At 38.0% G+C, this 21,249-nt stretch overlaps 1 pseudogene; it reads right to left on the reverse strand.

Annotated features, from left to right (window-relative positions):
• Positions 1-17,184: 17,184 nt before the first annotated feature.
• LOC100402397 (52 kDa repressor of the inhibitor of the protein kinase-like) lies at positions 17,185-19,712 on the reverse strand (annotated as a pseudogene).
• Between the last annotated feature and the right edge of the window lie 1,537 nt (positions 19,713-21,249).

Consider the following 21,249-nt stretch of genomic DNA (forward strand, 5'->3'; position numbering starts at 1 on the left):
AGAGCTCACACACATAGCCACTAACTCAGTGGTTCTTAAACACGAACATATGGAAGAAACATCTGGAAGGCTTGTTAAAACATATTGCTAAGCCCCAGTCTTAGAATGCCTAGTCCAGAATGTTTGGGATGGGGCCTGACAATTAGCATTTTTAACAAGTACCCAGTTGCAGTTGATGCTGCTGATGGGCAGCCCTACTTTCAGTACCACTGCATTAAGTTAACCGTGTGCCACATGGGCCGTGTTACATCTGGTTTCTTCACTAATTATTCTATAGCAAAGCAAAATTTCCTTACATCCCCCTGTGCTTTACAGCAGAGTTTCTCAAACTTTAACATACAGATCACCTGGGGATTTTGTTAAGATGCAGTTTTTACTTCAGTAGGTCTGAAGTAGGAGCCTAGATTCTGCATCTCTAAGGACCTTCCAGGTATGCTCATGCTGTGGTACCAAGGCTTTACATCAGTGGTTCTCAGACTGGCTCCAGAACAACAGTATCAGCATCACCTGGGCACTTGTTATAAATGCAAATTATCAGGCCCCATGACAGACCTGCTGAAATAAAACTCTAAAGGCAGGGTCCAAAAATCTGTGTTTTAATATGCTCACCAAATAATTCTGGTGCAGGCTACAATTTGTAGCCTATCTTATACCACTGCTTCTCAAATGTGGCTGCACACTGGGTTCATCTGGGAAGTTCTTCAAAATGCAGATGTCTGGGTTCTCATCTCCAGAGATTCTGCTTTAATTGGTTTCAGGTGCTGCATGGCCATCCGGATTTTAAAGCTTCTGGTGATTAATGTACAGCAATATAAGAACAACTACCTTATACTGTAGTGTGAAGCCTTGCTACTCAAATTATAATCTCTGCACCAAAAGTATTGTAACGTGGAAGAACTTGTCAGAAATGAGGAGGTCATTATTTTAAGGGAAATGAGACAGGAATTGAAAGAAACACATAAGGCTGGGCACAGTAATCCCAGCACTTTGGGAGGCCAAGGCAGGTGGATCACTTGATGTCAGGGTTTCAAGACCAGCCTGGTCAACATGGCCAAACCCCATCTCTACGAAAAATACAAAAATTAGCTGGACATGGTGGCATGCGCCGATAATTCCAGCTACTCAGGAGGCTGAGGCAGAAGAATTGCTTGAACCTGAGAAGTGGAGGTTGAAGTGGGCCGAGATCGTTCCACTGCACTCCAGCCTGGGCCACAGGGCAAGACTGTCTCAAACAAAACAAAAAAAGTAAAACATTACATGTTCTCATTCATACCTCAGAACTAAAATAACCGATCTCATGGAGGTAAAGAGGAGAATAGTGGTTAACAGAGGCTGGGAAAGGAGGTGGGGATGAAGAGAAGTTGGTTAAGTGCACAAAAATATAGTTACATAGAAGAAACAGTACAGTATCCAATAGTATTCTAGTATTCAATAGTACAGTAGGGATATATAGTTGATATTATATTATATATTTCAAAATAACTAGAAAAAAATTGGAATGTTTCCGATAACAAAGAAAAGATAAATGTTTGCGGTAATGTGTATTCCCCTGATTTGATCGTTATACATTGTATATTACACATCGGTGGTCCCAACCCCTGGGCCAACCAGTATGGTCCGTGGCCTGATAGGAACCCTGCAGAACAGCAAGAGGTGAGTGGTGGGTGAGCCAGAGCTCTGAGTGGTGGGTGAGCCAGAGCTACCACCTGAGCTCTGCCTCCTGTCAGATCAGTGGCAGCATTAGATTCTCACAGGAGCCTATTGTGAACTGAGCATGTGAGGGATCTAGGTTGTGTGCTGATCTTTTACATATTCTTGAACTTCAAAATTCTATAACTTTGCAATAATTCTTTTAAAGCATTGGCCAGTAATTCGGTACATTTTTTGACCCATACTATGTGGGCAGAAAAGAGCTTAAAAAACAAAACAAAACTGATCAACAGGTATTTCTGCCAGTCTCTGATAATCATTGAAGTCTGACAATTTTGCTATATTTGCAGTCAAATTAAAGTTAAAACCAAAAAACATTTCAACAGGAACGTTTATTCTATTTGCCATGGGCATGCTTTTCTTTTTGATACTCCCAGGAAAGCAGTGTTCTCTGATCTAAAAAAACAAAGTTTTTTTTTAGGATATAAGCAGCCTTTTCCACAGTATGGCCTAAGTCAAAAACAAGTAGCATAACTGTAGAGTGTGTATGACCTCCATGGTGAGGCCAGCAACACATGGGAGAGAAACTCAAAACAGAGTAATAGAATGAAAAAGAGAGTCAGGTTGGACCTGGAACAGAGAGTAGCATTGAATTAGGAAGCAAGTATACATGGCAGAGGGAAAAGTCCACAAATTGGGACCAGAAAATATAAAGGGGAGTGTGCAGATTTTTTTTTTTTTTTTGAGACAAAGTCCTGCTCTGTCACCCAGGATAGAATGCAGTGGCATGATCTCGGTCCACTGCAACCTCTACCTCCTGGGTTCAAGAGATTCTCCTGCCTCGGCCTCCCGAGTAGTGGGATTATAGACATGTGTCACTACCTGGCTAATCTTTTGCATTTTTAGTAGAGATGGGATTTCACCATGTTGGCGAGGCTGGTTTGGAATTCTTGACCTCAGGTTATCCACTTACCTCAGCCTCCCAAAGTGCTGGGCATGAGCCGCTGTGCCCAACCTCAGAATTTTTAAGTACATGGATAGATTTATCTGGATTCAAGATTCAGTAATTCCACATCCTAATTAGATATTGTGACTTTAGGCATATTTAAGATGACTTTAAATGAGTTATTGAGCCTCTAAAGGTCAGTTTTCTTATGTGCCAAATGGGGGCAATAGTAAAAGCTTCTTCACTGAGCTGTTGTAAGGAGTAAGTGAGATTGAGAACTTACATTCAGTAAGTACTCAAAAAAGACTAGCTATTATTTACAAGAAACAGGAAGCAGAGTAGACTGCATGGAAGGTACCTAAACTGAAGGACGACATAAGTATGAAGGGCAATGAAAGTAAAGGGATAAGGACATATACAAGAAAGTTTGTTTTTGTTTTTTTGGGGATTTCTTGTGTGTGTTTATGAAACCACCTTTGCAAAATTATGACTAAAACAGTGAAAGAAATCTAACTTAACTGACTCCATCTTGCTTCTAACCTCCGAGCTGTCCTTGTTCATTCCTGGGCGTAGGCTGAAATAACTTTTGGAGAAACTTAGTTTATAGTTTAAACAAAGACGGTAACAGCCCTTTCCCAAAGCAGACCTCCTTCTTGCCTGGGGACTAGATTGCCTTTGTAGGACTAACATGAGCAACAAGATTAAAAATTATGGTTTAGGAGTCATGCAGCTGGAGGTTACAAGATTCTGACCCTTCTAAACTGCTCCTAAGATCAGTGCTTGAGATATTTTGCAGACCTTACAGTTGATGGATCAGCTGGCACCACCCAGATCAATAAACTGGATCATCTGATCTTGTGGTCCTCACCTAGGACCTGACTGAGAGCAAGAAGACAGCTCTGACTCCCTATGATTTCATCTTTGACCAATAAGCACTCCTGGCTCATTGGCTCCCTCCTCCACTCATCAAATTATCCTTAAAATCTCTGCTCCCTGAATGCTTAGGGAGACTAATTTGAGTAATAATAAAACTCCAGTCTCTCATGCAGCTGGCTCTGTGTGAATTACTCTTTCTCTATTGCAATTCCTCTGTCTTGATCAATTGGCTCTGTCTAGGCAGCAGGCAAGGTGAACCCCTTGGGCGGTTTTATTTATTTATGTATTTATTTATTTCATTATCTGGACATAAGGTAAATTGTGGAAAAAGTTCTAGACTAGGACAATAAATAAAAGTTTAGATGGCCAAAATAACTTACAAATACCATGAGATTTTGTGGTGTTTGGAAAACTTGAAAATACATGGAAAAATTTAATTGCATTGTATATAAGCATTTGGCCACTATAGCTTTGGTTGGATTCTCAAATTGGTCATAAATTATTTGAAAACATTAAAACCCACTGTTATAACATGTAACCTACCTCAGAGTGTCCCTGACTCATTCTAGCAAAATTCACTAGTAATAACACTAAAGGATGTCTTCCTGACCTGTTGTTCTTCAGGCTATGCCAGGTCAATCAAGAGCCCAACTGAGAGTCCATGGATGGATCACACAGGTCTGTTCCATCATTTTCACACATAAACACAGGGAGATGCAATTGTAGTGACACTGTACCCAGATCACCGCTGGCAGGTAAATCAGGACATTTACCATTTCAACTGGCTAAAAATCCATTAAAACTGGGTTAATATAAAATATTTAATTGGCTCACATCATTGAAAATCTAGGTGTCAAGCTAACTTTAGGGCTCAAAGGATGACTAAAGATATTGTGGCTTTAGGCATATTTAAGGCACATTCAAGTTATGGTGCCTTGCTCAATGTTGATTGAATGAATAACTAAGCCCAGATTGAGCTAGTTAGATCACTTGTCTTCCCTGAACCAGTCACTGAGGCCAGGGGGATGAAAATACTAATAGAGTCACATGACAACCCCGACTGCACCACCCCAAGTCTCATGGACTGAGAGCTAGCACAGACTATTGTGCTATTGTTAGAATAGTGAGATACAGATGCTGGAAGCCCAAAGAACAGAGATTCATCTGCACAAGTTTTCCGTTTCTCAAGATCATACCAGAGGATCAGAACCATGCCTTACAATTTTTTTCTGAATTTCAAAAATGTAAACACTTCCTAGATGAAACGAAAGAACATTAATGGATGGAAAATTAAGACTCTATCCTGATACAATTACATAGGGGATTTAGATAGACAAAATGTAATTATCTAAGTAGTAAATTGGCAGGATGCCTGATTTTTAGAGATCTTATCATGAGGATACTTGTTTATTGCTGATTTAGAAAAGAGAGCTTACCTGTAACACGAGTCCTCCATTTATACAGTGGTCTTCCATTTATCACAACTGAAGTAGCTAGAAAGTGGAAATCACCAGAAAGAACTCTGCACAGAGTATAAGGAGTCATCATCATAAATATATATCTGAATCTTCAAAAGGGTCTGAGTCTGTTCTGAATCAGCTGACAACAGATTACATTATATTCTAAATCTCTTCAAACTGGCCAAAGAATGCTGCAAAAATAGAAAAAAGTTCAACCAAATACTTTTAAATCAACACCTCTCTTTCCTGTGTATCATTTTATTTAATATCACATTTTAGAACAGTATTTTATTGTATATAACTTATAGATATAATTTATGTATTTATACATAATATCTATGCATTTTATACATATATTTACACAATAAGAAATAAGTAAAATTATAATGCATTATTTGTATTTCTTATATTTTATTATTTTAAATCCTCTATTATTTTATGTAGATTATAAACCATTTGAAATTTAGGACCAGTCACTAAATTATGCCTCCCTAGCACTTTAATATTATACAAAGAGCACATTATATACTTAACATATTGTGAATTAAACAGATAAAATGAGAGTCTTCAGATTTTTACCACTAAAAATTCTTTTATAATATATTTACCATCAACAAATGTTTGAAAAATGTGGTTTCAGGCCAAACGAACTATTTATTATATAATTTGTTTTCCCATTTTTAATTAATCAAAGATACTAATATTTGACAGAACATTTTTTGCACCACCCCATCTCATACCTTTCTCAGTTCCCTCCCTACCCCATACCAATTAGTGAAAGAAGAAAAGACTTAATATACCGAGTGTCCGACCTCTTGACATCAGGAACCTATGACTGGAAACTGCTGATAGAATAGGGGCTTCTCCCAGAAAAGGACGGCTTATCTCGTGAATCAGACTAATAGTTGGTCTAGTGCTTTTGGTCGAATGTACTTTTTGGTGCTGATCCAGGGCTATGAAGTGCAAGAAGCATCCATTTAACATGTATTTATTGAGTGTTTACGATGTACCAGGCTCTGCTCCTGACCCTAGAGAACCAGAAAAAAATACAAACAATGCTTGATCTTGTGATGCCTACATTCAAGTGGGAGATACAGAAAAGACAATGCAATCAATCAATAAAAATATGTTAGATGGTGATAAGATGTCATTTTAAACATATTGTCTATTTTTTTATCTGAAAAAATAGTTTGTATTTACATGGGGAATGTTAACTTGGCCAATAATTAAACAAAATAGTACATTTAAAACAAACATTTATTCTTGCCCATAAAATGCAGCTTTAGTCAGTTGTCCAAGGCAAGGCTATACTGAAACTATTACCTTTGGGTAAAGACTAAAAACTGCGAGACAATTGGATTTGAGGAAGAACAGCCAGGACAAAGATGCTGAGGCAGAAGTTCGGTCCCACACACATTTGAGGCCCAAGCAAGAGGGGTAATACTATTCACTGGGTTGCTCAGATTCCAAGCTAAAGTTTAAGATGACTTTTTTTTTCTTTTTTTTTTTAGACAGAGTCTAGATCTGTTGTCAGGCTGGAGTGCAGTGGCGCCATCTCAGCTGACTGCAAACTCCACCTCCAGGTTCAAGCCATTCTCCTGCCTCAGCCTGGGATTACAGGCATGCACCACCATGCCCAGCTAATTTTGTATATTTAGTAGAGATGAGGTTTCTCCTGTTGGCCAGGCTGGTCTCAAACTCCTGACCTCAGGAGATCCGCCTGCCTCAGCCTCCCAAAGTGCTGGGATTATAGATGTAAGCCAGCATGCCTAGCCAAGATGACTCTTAAAATCATATTTTGTGACTTTTTTTTCCCCTGCCATATAACTGCCCAGTGGGTTCATCTTCCCCACTGCCCAAATACAGCCAATTTATCAAGGCTGGGGGATTATAATGGAGAAGGAGTTTAATACACATAGAGCTCAAATCAGCCTCCCGAAAATTTAGAGGATAGAATATTTTATAGAGAGTTTGGCAGACAGTGGACTAGGGAATGGTTGCCGCTAATTGATTGGAGATACAATCGCAGGAATGTGGAAAAAGGTCCTTGTGCACTGAATCCACTTCTGTATGGGGGTCACAGGGCCTGTTGTCATGAGTCATGGGGTTGGGTAGAATCATCCCATTATCAGAAATGCAAAAGTCTGAAAAGACATCTCAAAAGGCCAAGCTGAGGTTCTACAATAGTAATGCCATTGACCGGAATAATTGAGGAAATCACAAATCTTGTGACCTCCAGAACAATGGCTGGGAATTATTTACACTTATACTTTAACAGATTTCAGGCCCCTCTCATAATCCTGAAACCGTGGTCTTTTATTGGTTTTATAAAAGTGCCTTAATTTGGGGAAGAGCTATTATCATTTAAATCATAAACTAAATTACTCCCAAAGTTAGCTTGGTTCACACCCAGGAATGACCAAGGGCAGTTTGGAGGTTAAAGGCAAGATGAAGTTGGTTAGGTCACTCACTCTTTCATTGTCATAATTTTCTCACTATTACAATTTTTGCAAAGGCAGCTTTAACCAGTCATCACTGAGTTTTACGTTGGTCATGAAGGCCAACTAAAATTCAGGGCAGTGGAAAACCAGGAAAAATCTTTGCAGAGCCTCTGGGTTATTTAGATCACAATTGCAAGAAGAATCTTGAAACCTCAACACTATCATAATGCAAAGGAAAAAATAGACAATTATTTTTGAGAAAGGGATTATGGAATAATATTGCCTTCAATCTTTATGAATTATAACTACAAAGCAGCATGATTTTTAATCATCCAATTAGCTATAAAATTATTTAATTTAACCAGAGAGCATGAGATAAAAAAAAAAAAAAAAAAAAAACTAGTTCCAATGGTATTGGTAAATGTATACCTATAAAAATGTTGATTTTAAAATTGCAATGTCAGAAAAAAACAATTTTCTTTATGAAAAGAAAATAAGCAAGGAAAAGACATGGTAACCAAAACATCATGTAAAGTGCAAATATACATAGATAGATAAACAGATTTTCTATATACATATATTTATCTGTATAATATATATGTTTATATGCTTGCAAATAGGGACAATAGACCTTTCTTCTTAGTATATTAGTATGATTTGTTTACCTGTTTGTTTATCTTATTTTTAGGAATTTGCAAAATAAAGATGGGTGGAGATATGTAAATTTTTCTGTGCTGCCTGTAACAGCCAAAAAAACTGATTCTGAAGAGATAAAATGTGAAAGGAGTAAATGATGATGCATGATTGGATAGAATCACAAAGCTGAGATAGCAGGCAGTCCTCTGGATTCCCTAACAAAACAGGCCCTGGAGTATAAAATTCTGGTGACAGGGCTCAAAAATAGTTGGCCTTTGCAGGAAGGCATAAATGAAAGGAATGTTTCAAGGGAGGGAAGGCCTCTGAACTGAAAACATTCAAAGGTAACTTCAGCCAATATTATCCTTTTTTTTTTAACCAAGACTATTCTGGTCAAATTTCATAATGCATTTATATAGACATCTGAAAAGTCATTGGGAGTCTCTCTTCATAAAAGCTCACAAATTTTACCATCTTAATATCAATGCCTTTATTGTGAAATGGCCCCACCCTCTAACAAAGAACCATTTATTACAAATATGTTTTCCATTCAGGGAACAGGCAACAACCTTACAGACATGCCCTTTGGGCTGGGAAAGAGAAGAAACTAACAGATAGGGGAAAACAATGAACAGACAATATTATTTTTATCATAAGCAAAGCCCAAAGGGAATTTAAATATTTAAACAAACATGTAGGCATTCCCCACTTTTAGGAGCCAAGTATATTTTGGCAGAAGGGAATTTCCATATTGTTTCAAACATGTGACAGTTGCTATAATTCTCTTTTAATTAAGATTGCAAATGAGCAATTATTTTCTTTTTTTTCCTTGGCATTATTCATAACCAAATAATAAGACATCTCTCATAGGTAAACAGACGTACTTTTAATTGTTTTATAATTTTAATCTCATTTAATTATTTATTTCTTAAGTTCAGATAAAACCTCACGAAGAAAAACTAAGTGAAATGCTGAATTTCAAACTCAGAATGTCTCTATTTCCACGTTATTGTCATTTGAAAAGTCACATTTTTGGTAAGGGATGGAAAGAATACTAAGTTAACGTTACTTTCTGAATACTCCCAGAAAGAAAGCAAAGAAACAAAAGAGGAGAAAATGTAGATATTACTTTGTTAATGTAAGCATTACAAGAAAAAAAATGTGCCTCAATGGAAAGCTATGTATTTTTTATTTTTTATGGGAGCTACTTTAGAACTTGTAAGTTGTAGAAAACATTCACATTAGTGAACAAATTTTATTGTTAACTTTGGTGAAATTGTCACATGTATTTACTTAATACTACTCATATTTTCAAGACCAAAATGCACTATTTCTACCTAGTCATCTAAACTCCAAAACTACCTGGACTAAACCCAAGATATCACTAAAGGAAAAGGCTAAGTCGTAATTACTTGAGCCCAGGAATAATGTAATTCAGGTTGAAAGAGAGAGTGATACAGTCTCTCAACTGTACTTGAAATTTTTATCTGTCTAAGAAATGACATTATCTACCAAAACTCCTTTTGGTAGATAAAGCTGGATAATGTGGATAGGGCTGTATATTCAGTTCCACAAGAGTGGGCTCTTTAATAACTCATATTTTTATTTTATTTGAAGTGAATTTACAGAGTGTTATGTTTATTCACACATATATCCAAGTAGCAAAATATCTCAGAAATTCCCCCACCTTTAATCTAATATTATTATCCTGCAGATCCTCTGGAAGCTATTTTTTAAACTTGTTTATCTAGTAAATTGAATGTCAGAAACAAACTCTTGTCAAAAAAGTACAGTGACTGCTAACAGGTACAATCAACGCTCAGTAAATATAAAGATAAAGACCATTTTGGAATATGCTAAAGTACACTCTACCTAGGCTTGTCTGAGCACAGAATCTCACTTTAAGTACAAAATATTACAACATGAAGGGAAAATCGATTGCCTGTACACAATATGACTGTGAACAGCATTTTTAGTGAACTCACTAAAAACAGGAATGGAATCAAAATGCATTATTCCACAATTTGTATAGCAAAATCAAATCATATGAAAACATGGGCGCAAAACCTGCATTACAAGTAAGTGAAAACATGGAATTCTTAGAGACCAAAACTAATTATGAATTAGACTTACTTGCTAGTATTTTAATTTCCTGAAACTAGTATCACCATCCAATTTTTGCCACCACTGTATTAGATATTATAAAGGAGTTAATCTTTAAAAAATTATTATACATTAGCTCATGAAATTCCTATAAGTTGTATGGCACATAAAAGTTAGTAATGGCCGGGCGCAGTGGCTCAAGCCTGTAATCCCAGCACTTTGGGAGGCCGAGGAGGGTGGATCATGAGGTCAAGAGATCGAGACCATCTTGATCAACATGGTGAGACTCCGTCTCTACTAAAAATACAAAAAATTAGCTGGGCACGGTGGTGCGTGCCTGTAATCCCAGCTACTCGGGAAGCTGAGGCAGGAGAATCGCCTGAACCCAGGAGGCGGAGGTTGTGGTGAGCTGAGATTACGCCATTGCACTCCAGACTGGGTCACAAGAGTGAAACGCCGTCTCAAAAAAAAAAAAAAAGTTAGTAATGTGGGCCGGGCATAGTGGTTTACATCTGTAATCCCAACACTTTGGGAGGCCAAGGCCAGTGGATCACCTGAAGTCAGGAATTCGAAACCAGTCTGGCCAATATGGTGAAATCCCGTCTCTAGTAAAAATACAAAAATTACCTGGGCTTGGTGGCATGTACCTATAGTCCCAGCTACTTGAGAGGCTGAGACAGGAAAATTGCTTGAACCTGGGAGGCAGAGATTGTGGTGAGCTGAGATCTGGCCACTGCACTCCAGTCTGGATGAGAGAGTGAGACCATCTCAAAAACAAAAACAGAAGTTAGTGGTGTGCTGAGTAGTTAAATTTTTGTGGACTATGGTATAAAAATATAAAGCAGAAATTGCAAACCAAGCATTAAAAGGCCAAGCAGGGGGCAAGCAGAATAATAATCATGATAAATACATACAATTTTATCTTTCAATTTTAAAAATAAGAAAAATAGGAGAACGATCCAAGATGGCCGATCGCTAACATCCGGGGATTGTAGCTCTCAGTGGAAGCGCAGAGAACTAGAGGACGCCACATTTTCAGACAAATTCTGGTCGCTCACAAAGCAGAAGAACCCCAGTGGAGGAATCACATGTGTCGCCAGCGTGACTCTTGTGGCCAGCACAGCGGTTTTGCCGGCACCTAGGCAAGGCAGCTCTCCAAGCAGAGTAAACAGGGCTGGTTCCCCTTCCGACCAAGGTTTGGAGGACCCACACGGGTCCCCAGCACTATTCCTGAGGCCTGCGCAGTGGCTGTGACTGCACCTCAGCGCAGCAGCTCTCGGTGCAGAATAAACAAGACTGGTTCCCCTTCTTTTTTTTTTTGAGACGGAGTTTCGCTCTTGCTACCCAGGCTGGAGTGCAATGGTGCAATCTCAGCTCACCGCAATCTCCGCCTCCTGGGTTCAGGCAATTCTCCTGCCCAGCTAATTTTTTGTAATTTTAGTAGAGACGGGGTTTCACCATGTTGACCAAGACGGTCTCGATCTGTTGACCTCGTGATCCACCTGCCTCGGCCTCCCAAAGTGCTGGGATTACAGGCTTGAGCCACCGCGCCCGGCCTGGTTCCCCTTCTGACTGAGGTTTTGAGCCCCGGGAAGGCAGAGTCGCCGATTTTGGACACAAGAAGGAAGCCAGACAGGAGAATCCTGGGCAGAAAAGCACCATCAGTCTTAATGCCACTGTTCAGGCCCTGGGAACTAACAACTTGGACGTCCACTCAAGAGACCTAATCTGAAAGTTGGTAATTTCAAAGATGACAGGAGGATAAATTTACAATTATGGGAAGAAACTAGCATAAAAATGCTGAGAATACTCAAAATCAGAACGCCTCTCCCTCTAAAGATGATCACAGTTCCACATCAACAATGGAACAAGGCTTGATGGAGAACGAGCCCATCCCAATAACAGAATCACGCTTCAAGGAATGGATAATAAGAAACTTCTGTGAGTTAAAAGAACATGTTGTAGCCCAACGTAAAGAAACTAAGAACTTTGGAAAAAGGTTTGATGAAATCCTATTGAGAATAGACAACTTAGAAAGGAATATAAGTGAATTAATAGAACTGAAGAATACAATACAGGAACTCCGAGAAGTATGCACAGGTTTAAACGCTTGAATTGTTCAAGCAGAAGAAAGGATATCAGAGGTCAAAGTCCAACTTAATGAAAGAAAACAAGAAGACAAGATTAGAGAACAAAGGATAAAAAGGAATGAGCAAAGTCTCCAAGAAATGTGGGACTATGTGAAAAGACCAAATTTACGTTTGATAGGTGTACCTGAATGCGATGGAGAGAATGAATCCAAGCTGGAAAATACCCTTCAGGATAATATTCAGGAAAATTTTCCTAAACTAGCAAAGCAGGTCAATATTCAACCCCAGGTAATACAGAGAACACCACAAAGATATTCCTCAAGAAAAGCAACTCCAAGGCACATAATCGTTAGATTCACCAGGGTTGAAACAAAGGAGAAAATACTAAGGGCAGCCAGAGAGAAAGGTCAGGTTACCCACAAAGGCAAGCCTATCAGACTTAGAGCAGATCTCTCAGCAGAAACTCTACAAGCCAGAAGAGAGTGGGGGCCAATATTCAACATCCTCAAAGAACAGAACCTTCAGCCCAGAATTTCATATCAGCCAAACTAAGCTTCACAACTGAAGGAAAAATAAAATCTTTTATGAACAAGCAAGTACTCAGAGATTTTATTACCACCAGGCCTGCTTTACAAGAGCTTCTGAAAGAGGCATTACACACAGAAAGAAACAACCAGTATGAGCCTTTCTAAAAATATACCAAAAAGTAAAGAGCATCAACATAAAGAAGAATTTACATCAACGAAAGGATAAAACAACCAGTTAACATCAAATGGCAGTAATTCTAAATTTAAATCGACTAAATCCCCCAATCGAAAGACACAGCCAAAACCCAACGGCATGTTACATCCAGATCTGTTTTACCTGCAAGGATACACAAAGACTCAAAACAAAGGGATGGAGAAAGATTTACCAACCAAATGGAGAGCAAAAATAAATAAATTAATAAATAAAAAGCAGGAGTTGCAATTCTTGTATCGGATAAAATAGATTTTAAAGCAACGAAGATATAGTGGTTAAAGGATCAATGCAACAACAAGAGCTAACGATCCTAACACCCAGATACATAGAGACTTAGATTCAATAAGAAAGAAAATTAATAAGGATATCAAGGACTCGAACTCAGATCTGGAACAAGTAAACTTAATAAAAATTTATAGAGCTCTCCACTTCAAATACACAAAATATACATTCTTGTCAATACCACATCATACCTGCTTATAGGTTTAAATGAAACACTGATTGGCCATTATTAATACCCATTTTTTTTTCAGAATAAAGTAATATTTCCGTTCACCCTCCCTCTTTCTCTTCCTCTTTCTTCCTCTCCTTTACTATTTTTTTTTCTTTCCAGGTCAGCAATGTCTCTCTCATTGCTTGATTTCCTTCCTTCCTCCGTCCCTTCCTCCTTCCCTCCCTTCCTGCCTTCCTCCCTTCCTCCCCCCACCCCCCCCCCAAAAAAAAGAAAAAGAAATCTAGCAAGAGAGAAAAAGCAGATTGGGTATGATGCTATAGGCAGTAGTGGAGTCTGTAGTAAATAGCGACTCTACAACCTATCCTAATGCAATCAGCAGGTATTGATTTCAGCTGGGTTTTGCCACGTAAGGCTGTAGAACTAGTGTTGCTTGACTAGATTTTTAAAGAGATGTTTACATCCCAAGTTTTGTGTAAATTCTCCAAATTTTAACAATTGATTCATAAAGCAATTTTGAACCTGTCTAGGTGAAATCTGTCCAGATTTGTCCAGGAGGCTACTAGTTTATAATATCTGGTTAAGAGTCCAAACAAAGCAGAAAAAATAGTATGAAGGACAGATGGAGGAATTAAGTGAACTGAGAAATTTAGGTGAGTTTGACACTAAATTTTATTATATATAGTATCAAATTTTCAGTTCTCAGAATCATTTATTATACTGTTTCTCACTGTTTTTCTAACAACTAGCCAGAGTGTCTGGAATTGATGGTATATTTAATTAATCAATTAATTGGTAGTTTGTGTTAAACAATTTCTTCTTGCTCTTATGGATCTCAAAACAATTTGAGTGATATAAAATGCATTCTATGAGGAAATATTATAGAAATTAGTATTCATTTAAAATAAAGAAGGAAAGTCAAAGGATGACTTGGATCATTAAATATTTTCTCAAATATAATAGCAGGAGATGAGCTCATTTATATGTGTGCGTGCGCGCGCGTGTGTGTGTGTGTATGAGAGAGAGAGAGAGAGAGAGCCTCAAAACAGAGGAATGGAGCTTACATTGCAATTAGAATATTTGATTAATAAGATAAAAGATTTTCTGGCTCATAAGAGTAAGTCTGCTAAGGAGACTGTTAAAGTTGATGAACTTTAAAATAATATCAACAAACCTTTTTCTGGCATCTAGTCAGTGACCCAACCAATATGGCCGTATTGTTCTTTGGAAATCTATAATGATTTTCAAGCAATATTCCATTTCTAAATTATGTAGCTCAAATCGTATGCATTAGAAGGTATTAGAACTATGGCAGCTCCAGGGTAGCAAAGGTGTCAAGGGAGAAACCATGAAGGCACAGAACTTGCCACACCAAGTAGAACTGACCAGGAGATTTAGGGGATTGGCTACAGATGGGGATTGAACAGATAAACCACCATAGAGAGAAATCAGCTTTCTTGCTTTCTGAAAAACAGTTTATAAAATTGAAGGGGGAAAGCCTAGAAAGTATCCTGAGGTTTTACATTGGAAATGAAGCTATGCATGTGAATTCAAGATTTTTAATAATAGATATGACATAGAAATAGACATGAATGTGTGTGTTTATGTTTGTGTGTATATGTGTGTACATATGTACATTTATAGATTGCTCTATCCACTGAGAAGGGTACATGCCAGAACTACTCAGCAAAAATGAGTATGACCTTTGCTCAGATCTTGATTTCTAAATTCCTTAGTGAAATGACTGGCCCCAAAGTTGAAGTAGGGAAAACACAAAATGAGCCAGGAATATCTTGCACTAGAAATTTGTTAAATACTCCAAGAATTACATGTCAAAAGGATCCAGCAGTTAGCCTGCAGGAGACTCCAGTGACCATATCTGAGACTATTTGAACATTGAGATAAATAATGATGGTAGCATATTACCACACATCAAAAAAATTGATTCAGGATTTCATATTTATATAAATGAATTACAAAACATATAGGGGAGAAAAATATTTCTTATGGTAGAATGCCAAGTAATTAATGGAGAAGAACTGGTAGAAATAGAAAACCACCATTTTCATCCATCATTGTTGTGGCTAATTCAGGCAGGTGTCATCAATGGATGCTAAGGCTAGTGGGCAGATCTTAACGAGACACTCAACACTGCTGTAATTTCAGAGTATGTCCCTACAAAATACCTATAAATTACAAAGGAATTGAATGGTACATTTTTGGTGGACAACAAAGGTAACATCACTTGTTAACCTTGATGTATGAAGGCTGTGAAGTGTTGGCATCGCGTACCTCCTTATGTGATCCTCTAAGAAGAGCAGAAATTATTTCTGAGGTGTTTCTTCCAAGAAAGGACAGCCCAAGTCCAGTGATAAAGAAACATTCAGTGGACCACATGGAGGACACCCTGAAGAATGAAAGACTTGTACTCTTTTAAAACTGTTGGGGTGATGAAAGACAGAGAAAGATAGAGATTGTTTCAGATGGAAGGTCACTAAAGGGATGTGACAAGTGCTTTGCGTATTCCCGAACTGAATCATGTGCCAAAGCAGAGAAGAAATATTGTTAGTAAAGTTGGCAAAATTTGAATGAGTCCTATAAATTGGATAGTGGTATTGTATCAATGTCAATCTCTTGTCTTATGTTAGAGAGTATCCTTGATTTGGTGAAATACATGCTGAAATTTTTAGATGTTCTGTGGCATTACATTTACAATTTGCTCTCAGAATTTTTGTGACTTTCAAGTATGAAGTTACGTAAATATAGATAAAAAACTAGAAGACACTTTCAATATGCATAGTAAGAGAATAAGAGGATGGCATGAAGAGAAAAAAGTCTGCATTTGTACAAATTTAAATATTTTCAAATAAAAAGACAAATTCCTTTAACAAAATTCACATTTTATTTAGATTGAAATAAACTATACAAAATTGATTTTCTTCACTAAAATAACAGCAATATCTTCCACATTTTTCTAGAAAAATCACAACACTTATTTTTGTAGGTTTTCCAGGTTTTGCTTATAAATGAAGATGAGACAGTAGATAAGAGTTATGGAAAAAGACAGAAAAAAAAAAAAAACAGACAAATCAGTTGTCGTATCCTTGGCCTCTGACTCTGTCTGACCCATGAAACAGAAGTGTTCAACATACACCTGCTAAAAAGCTCAGGAAGATGTAGGCTCCACAAAGGAATGCAAAGGGCAAAAATAAGGTGTGGAACAACGGCAGGCTCTCCCATTCAAGTGTTTACTGTCATTTGTTCCTTTAAGTTCGTTTGAGAAAGACAAAATCTACACCGAATTCCTTGTTTGGTGAGCTCACAAGCCTCTTTCGCTGGTAATTTCTTGTAACTGTCCAGTATAGATTTTTAACATACTTAACACTCCTATTAGTCAAGGTCAATTGTGGGCTTCACTATAACATTTTATAAAATGTAATCCTTCCTCCCACACCTCTTCAAAATATATTTCTTCAAAGAATTCATAACACCCTGGTAGATATCCACAGCGATAAATAGTGCTATGTCTAAAATAACTTAACTAAAACAATTCAAGAGTGCCACCAGCAGAGATCACACAGCAGAAACATGGCACTTTCAACATTCTCTTCCGGAAGACAAATAAGTCTTCAAAGCATGAGAGTTCAAACAGGGGCCATTTAAACAGGTACATTATCAATGGCTAATGGAGCCCTATAGGCAAAGATATTTAGTGATTAAGTGGCCTACATACATCTTACAGCTTTTCTTCCAAATATCAAATATAAGAAAGCCTATCTTTAAAAGTCTCTTAGGTATTTTCCATGGTTTCTGAATTATCTGTGGAAAGCTCTGACTTACTTGCATAGATTTAAAAATATATGTCCACCATTAAATCCAGGTCGTGTTTTATATCAAAATTTATGTTAAGCAACCCAAGTTACTTGACCTTTGGTCTGTCAAAGTATTCCTCAAATATGCTTAAAGATGCTTTCAACCAATTTTATACCACTGATTCTCAACCTTCATCACAAGAAGAATATACAGGACCTTCAGCAGTACATACACATTAGGAAAAAGCTTGATGTCAGGTAGGTGGAGGACTTCATAGATGGTGGATGGAAGCTCTATTTCTTTCCCCTGTGTTTCCATTTGATTCTCCAGCAATGAAGCTTGGCTGAGAGCATGTCAGAATTGGGTAAGTCACTTCTACACATGTCAGCATGGTGTCCCTCCAACGTATTGAATTTGAGTTGTCCCATGACTGACGGTACCAAAGATAAGCATTTAAGAGCTTTGGAGTGCTGTTCTGAGAACACTTCTTTAAGTTTCTGAATAATGTGTTCCACTGTTGGGACACTTAACGTTTTCTTTATAATAACTCTCAGAGGTTAGCTGAGATTCCAAGTTACCCTGGTGAACTCTGCAGAATTTCCCAGGGAGTTTCATTTGAAGATCAAGTCTGTTCGCCAAAGTTGTGGCTTCCTCAAACCAAAACTCATGACAAGCTTCAATATTTTCCATCACCTTGTTGAGTAACGCAGTACTGCAGTCAAGCTACCAAATGCAAAGATGACATCAGAGGTTTGCCCTTGGAGCTTTATCCCAAAGGCTCTTGTAAAAGATAGGACATTCTTAAGACCAACAATAGTAACAATGAAATCAAAATCTGTTACTTCACTGCAGAGTACAAATGCTCAGCCAGGTATACAGTTAATCCATCTATATTTGTGTCACTACTTATACGATCTAAACATAAAACAAGTACTTGCAGGAGTTCCCCTAAAATTTCAAAAGCATTATGCCTTCCTGCCCACTGAGAAGTGCAGATTTCCTTCAGTTCTTTACCCCTTTCTTTACTCTTCTGAAAAAGAACAGAAATCACATCAAGTTGTAAAAGCAGTTGTGGCGATCTATGGAAACAAGAACAAACTTCCTCAATTGTTTCTAGTGCAGCACATATTCCCATAACAAGTAGTGACTTTGCCAACCACATATTTAAGGCACAGGAAGAGCAGAGTGTGTAGAGAGCCTGGGGATATTTCTCTAAAAGTCTAGAAGCAACAACTTTCATTTTGGAAGAAAATCCACTAGACACAATGTAAGCCTGGCCACAAAAATATTCCATATTTAATCCCCACTTCTCAGTTACCATAGTGTGAAATCTCACAGTCAAAGTTTCTGCATCAGCTTCATAAGGCAGAGAGCCTACAAATTTCTCTCTTAGGTTATGAGATTCATCAACAAACCTCACCAGCACAGGTAGGTGCCCTTCCCCTGCTATGTCCACTACACCGTCAGTGATAATGGAAAAGATGTGTGAGTCTCTCATTTCCCTGAGAGTTTCTTCTCGAATACAGCTCTCACAGGTCTCTAGCATCTGACTCTGCTGTGTTTTTGAACAAAACAATGTGTGAACTGCTATAGTCTCGAAGCACTTTCTCAGGACCTCTTCATCAGAATTTACTCAGCGCTCCAGCAGTGCTTCAAAGTTATCCGTAGTAGAGACCTTCTGGGATTTCATCACCCTCATGTCCATCCAGAAGCATGTTTTGCTTTCCTACCAGAATCAAGCTTTCAGATAGAGATTTTAGGTATTCTTTGTTTTCCTTCCCTTCAAGGGTTAGAGGTAAAATGTCCTCATCTTGCTCTTCACCCCCTTCTTCACTGGGGTTCTGAGTATTGTCATCGGTGTTTTTTAATGTTTTTGTTCCTGAAGTTTGTTTGTTCGGAAGTTTCATCAATTTTTTTTCTGTTTCAGTGTCCTGATTTCGTCTTCACTCAGTTCTTTTATTCGTTTTCTGTGTCTACTATGTGGATTGAAATGACTGGTAAGGTCAAATATTGTTGGTATTGCATTATCTCGAAAAACTGTGTTATCTCGAAGAGAGTCCTTATGGCCTCTCCCAGTGACTTCACAAGTATCTGCTTCAATTAATTTTTGAGAAATGAAATAACCCAATTCTTCTTTAGCTTTCTGATGTCTCTGTAAAATGTATAGTTCTACAGATTATAGAGGTCTCAAAATGTTTGGCACATAATCGATAATGTTTATTTAGCTGATCAGGTGTTTTTGTCTTCTAAGTCTGTCCTACAATTCTCCCCCTACTTCTGGCACCAGGCCAGGTCTCGCGGGAACCTGAAGAAGGCCAGGTCGGACTGTGTGCTCTTTCGCGTGCAGTTGGGGGCAGCTCAGAAGTCAGCATTGTCACCCTCCTGCCGCCAGGCCCAGCACTCCCCTCCCCGCCTTCTCAGGGCAGTCCATCCGCCCTTAGGGGCTGGCCGGCTGGGCAGGGCCGGCACCCGGGGGTGACAAATTCTTATAATTTGACTTTCCATTTTTAGTTTTAATCATGTTATGCCATTTATAGGTAAAAAATATTCTGACTGCTCATTTCCAAAGTATCTCAAATTAAGTGCAAGGCAGAAACATTGGGTTAACTTCAGTGTTTGTGAAAGTTTTCCCCAGCACATTAAAATTTCCCATAGATATAGAATGCTCAGTCCAGACCACCTAAATACAACTCTCAAAACAAAACTGTAGGCACAAATATTTCTAAAGTAAATGATAAACACATGGATGTACCAAGGATATTTTCATGATGCTGTAACTTTAAGCTTCTTCATTTGTTGAGAAAGTATTTTTTAAAATAACTCTGGAAATGTTTAACATTGAAAATGAGTGTGTTTCTGTGCAGCATTTGTGGAATGCTGGCCACCAAAGAGACATTTACAGCAATTGCAAATTTGCTTTTGAATGGATCCCCTATGACCCCAGAAATATTTTTATCCCTTGCTAGTTATCTATTTTCTCTCTTAAATAATCCTGCCTTTTCATAACCCTTTATTCGTGTTGCATATTTTTTCACCAAATGCACAGTTAACTCTAAATCCATTTTAAAAGGCAAAGAGAAGATACCAGTAACTCTCAGTTTCAACCTATATATGTTTTTCTCTTATTTATGTTCAGTTTGACAGACTTTATCCCAAACTGGTATTCTATTTAATTCGATTTAGCCAAATATCATGGGTTATAAAGACAAGATTATACCAGAGAGGGCAATTGTCATAATTTAAGGTTCTGAGGCCACTAATGTCATACTATTTTTAGGAATAACTAGACCAGACACAAAAGAACATCATGGTCACTGTTTCAGATGCCATCTTATGAATTTGGTTTATTGGCTAGAATAATCCCAGGAATTTCTCAATGAAAACTTAGTTATGAACAATGAGACATGTCAATGAGGCATTGACAGAAAATGAAACATTCCAAGTATGTGAGTATCTAAATTAACTAACACGTTTTCTCATTTAAGCTGAATTTTAATAAATTCAAGGATTTGATTCTTAAGGCATTTGGTCTGGTGAGGGCCCTTTTGCTACATCCTCACATGGTGAAAAGTAGAAGACCAAGCTAAATGCTGCAGGAAGCCTCTTTCTAAGGGCCTTAATCTCATTAACCAGAAGGAAGCTCTCATGGCCCATTCACCTATGAGAGACCTACCTCTTAATACCAGGACATTGGCAACACCAGAATTTTGGAGGGAAACTATGCAAACCATAACACAAATGAAGAAACAGAGGCACAAAAGTGCTGGTGGGCAGCTCAAGGTTCCAGAACAAAGAATTGGGAGTGGGATTTATATCAAGGCAATTAAAAGCCCTCCGCCTTAACCTTTATGCCACATGACCATTTACTTTTCTCAGAACACTTTTGCACTCATTTTTAAACATTTCCTAAAACAATAATTCAATTAACATTTAACCTCCCACTAGACTACAAGTTCCATGCAAGCAGAGATTGTATTCAGATTAGTTCATCATTGTCTCCTCAACCCTTAGCACAATGCTCACATCCTTATAAGCACTCAAT

This window comes from Callithrix jacchus, chromosome 12, assembly GCF_049354715.1.
Source record: "Callithrix jacchus isolate 240 chromosome 12, calJac240_pri, whole genome shotgun sequence".
Classification (NCBI taxonomy): domain Eukaryota; kingdom Metazoa; phylum Chordata; class Mammalia; order Primates; family Cebidae; genus Callithrix; species Callithrix jacchus.